Below are 3,913 nucleotides of genomic sequence, written 5' to 3'. Positions count from 1 at the left end.
ATCAGACATGTGGAGCACGAGGTGCCGCGACGCATGCGTCCGGAGCCATGCGAAGCGACACACGGGCTGCCACACGGCTTGTTTCTGATTGGTTGCTGCATCCTATATAAACCCCACGACCCCAGCTCATTTCAAACCATCCAGCACACCTGAAACTCAGAGAAAAACGTGAGAGAGAAAGCTAGAGAAAGAAAATTCGAGTTTCGATCGTTTTCGAGTCTTTTCGGCAGTTTTCGAGAACAGTTATTCTACTGATTTCAAGTCAGCGCCTAGGGAAGGTTCTGGCCAACTGAAGATCAACCAATTGAATATCAATTCAGATGGGAAGCAATTCAACGTGGTTAGAGAGAGAGAGAGAAAGAGAGTGTAGCTGAGTTCCGAAGATCGATACTTCACCAAGAAGCGAAGTTCTGTCCAATCGAAGAATTTCTGCAATTGTTATGCGGAAGCTCTGCCCAAGTCAATCTGTCCACTCTACTCATATTCTTTTATGATGAAGTGGAGGTGCTGTCCAAGATCAGTTCAGTTCCATGGTTTCAGTTCAGTTGAGGTTATGGTTCGATACTCTGATATTTGACTAGTCCGGTCTAACACAACGTTAGGTCGAGGTACGGTTTGAAAAGCCTTAGGCATTGATCTAACGGAAAACGCTAACTCTAGGTAGGGGTTGCAAAGCCTTATGCCATGACGCAGCGGGACGAGTTAGTGGATGAACTGGTCTAGGTCGTGGAGTAAAGTTTGTGACTCTGACCGGATTGTCCCTAGCCCGTCACGTAGCGCTTCCGGACCATGGTGTTGGGTTGGACGGTCAGTCATGTTCTTGTTTGATTGTTGGCTGGCCGGTCGGCTCATTCATCTCTAACCCTGGGTGTTGGACGGTCGATCGGTCATGTTCTTGTTTGATTGTTGGCCGGTTGATCGACCATATGTCTAGGACGGTTCGGGGGGTGTTACAGGTTACGCAAATACTGTCGGCACACTAACACAACACAAACTCAATCTAGAACCTAACCTAAAGATAAAGTTCCAGATCCTAACTAGACACTCGACTCAACAAGACTTAACCAATAGTACCAGTAGTCCGGCCTATATGGCCTAAGACCCTTAGTACTAATAACTAAACAATAATATCAATACTAAACAAATAAATCAAACCGTTATCCAAATAGTCCAGCCTCCTGCTATGAAACTATCCTTCAAGATAACGGGAACCTGCACTCAACCATATCAACATGCAATAATAGAAAACCTGATGCATCCTAATCCTAGTCCTAGTCAGGTTATTAACTCAGTCTTAATTCCATTCATCTCAGCTTAGCCCTTGCTAAACTGAGTCCGGTTCCATAAATAAAATAACCCTAAGGACTCTACCATTCAATAACGTGATCATTCTACTCTATATGCAGACTCGATCTACCCTAAATTCCAAGTGGAATTCACACAAAACCAACTCACAGTGTTCTAGGCGAGAAGCAGCTGGTTGATCGGAGAAGACTTGGCCAAAACCCCATGGACGACTTGACTGGACTGGACTGGACTGATCTTGACTTGGACATAACCTCGGCTTCATCATGAAGAAACTGACACGTCTAGACAGACTGATCTGGACAGAATCTCCTTTAGCTGCTGGACAGTTCTTCGGACATCCTGGCGGAGTATCGAGCAGAACTTCGACTGATCTGAATTCGTGGATCAGAACTAACCTTGGACAGCACCTCCACTTGATTGTAAGAGAATATGACTGGCTTGGACGGATTGAATTGGACAGAGCTTCCGCGTCACAATCGTAGAAAATCGCCGATTGGACGGAACTGGCCTTCTCGGTGAAGTATCGGTCTTCAGAATCGACCATACTCTAGAATCGATCACTTCCTTTCTCTCTCTCTCTCTCTCTCTCTCTCTCTCTCTCTCTCTCTCTATAGCCACGTTGACTTGACTCCCATCTGACCTGATCTTCACTTGATTGACTTTCAGTTGGACAGAACCTTCCCAAGGCGATGACTCGAAATCAATAGAGAACTGATCTCGAAAACTCTCTAAAACTCTCGAAATAGCTCGGAATCACTTGCTTTCTTTTTCTACTTTTCTCTCACGTTCTTAACTTGGTTTGGACAAGTCTGGATGTGAAGAAATGAGCTGGGGTCGTGGGGTATTTATAGGATACACCAGCCAATCAGCTTCAGGTTGGTGGCAGCCCGTGTGTCGCTCCGCATGGCTCCGGACGCATGCACGGCGACACCTCGTGCTCCACATGGCTGGCTGCATGTCCAGGACACATGCAGGACGCCACCACTCCTCCCAGATGTCAGGCTGCATGACTGGAGCTCATGCAAGGCGCCACACATCCTCACACATGTCGATCAGCATGCTTCGATTGCATGCATCGCGACATCTCGTGCTTGGCCGATCCACCTCGTGCTCCACATGGCTTGCTGCATGTCCAGGACACATGCAGGACGCCACAACTCCTCCCAGATTTCAGGCTGCATGACTGGAACTGATGCAAGGCGCCACAGCATCACACACATGGCTGGCCGCATGCTTCGGTTGCATGCGCGGAGACACCTCGTGCTTGGTCGATCCACCTCGTGCTTCCACATGTCAAGCTGCATGTGCAGCTTCCATGCACGTCTACACCTCCTCCTTGTGTTGACACTCAGCTGCTGATGTGATAAACAGAACGTCCTGGTCAAATGCATAGAGACACCTCGAGCTTCTTGGTCGGTTTACGCGATTTTTGACCCTTCCGGCCTCCACAATTGTCTTTATATCTCTTTACTGGAAAGATCACTGAGTCGTTCCTTTTCTTTTACTCTGCCATAACACCCTCATTGCCCATGATACTACTATCTTGTCCATGATCGTTCCTGATTACTCCAACCATTTTCTCGATCTTCGTCTTCCCAACTACTGATGAAGTCCTTTCCCAACGAAGTCTTGTCTACTCCCATCTGTCCAGTCCATACCACTGTCCAGTCTCTCTGAATCTGTCTCTCCTCTTTCGCTTCGGGTTTGGGTTTGGCCTCGAACTTCCTCCACTTTAAGGTTTTCATCCCTTAAAGTTCTGATCAACAAACGCACTTACTCGCTGCAACTCAAAAGAACACCTCACATGCAAGTTAGTAGACAATTAATCAAATAATCTACTAACCCAGCAAATACTAACAATGCAACCTAACCGCAATTCTAACCAGCAACCTAACAATGCTACCCAAGCAACCTAGCAATTCTAGATTCCACTATCTCAATCTTAATTCCTAAAACCCAAATCCTATCGCTGGACGTGACCGGTTTCCCTAATGCCTTTTGCTACTCTTTTTGACTCGATAAATATTAAAAACCGATTAAATCATGAGTTCCGGAAGCATGGACGAAACCATGCTCTGATACCACCTCTGTAACACCCCCGAACCGTCCTAAGCATAGGTCGACCCACCGGCCAACAATCAAACAAGAACATGACCGACGGACGACCCACACCAGGGGTTGGAGATGAAAGGCCAACCGGCCAGCCAACAATCAAACAAGAACATGACTGACCGTCCAACCCAACACCATGGTCCGGAAGCGCTACGTGACGGGCTAGGGACAATCCGGTCAGAGTCACAAACTTTACTCCACGACCTAGACCAGTTCACCCACTAACTCGTCCCGCTGCGTCAAGGCATAAGGCTTTGCAACCCGTACCTAGAGTTAGCGTTTTCCGTTAGATCAAGGCCTAAGGCTTGAAAATTACTTTTATTGATTCAAGAAATATTCATACATTGAATAATTCAAGACTGGGCCCGGCCTAATGCCAAATCGAGTCAACATAACACAATTCACAATACCGTTTACAAAAAGCATGAAAATCTACACCGGCGGTCCTAACGTCCAGCACGAAGCTATCCGATCATCCTTACCTAAAGCGACC

This window comes from Brassica napus, unplaced genomic scaffold, assembly GCF_020379485.1.
Source record: "Brassica napus cultivar Da-Ae unplaced genomic scaffold, Da-Ae ScsIHWf_1184;HRSCAF=1699, whole genome shotgun sequence".
Taxonomy (NCBI): domain Eukaryota; kingdom Viridiplantae; phylum Streptophyta; class Magnoliopsida; order Brassicales; family Brassicaceae; genus Brassica; species Brassica napus.
This window is presented reverse-complemented; position numbering follows the sequence as displayed.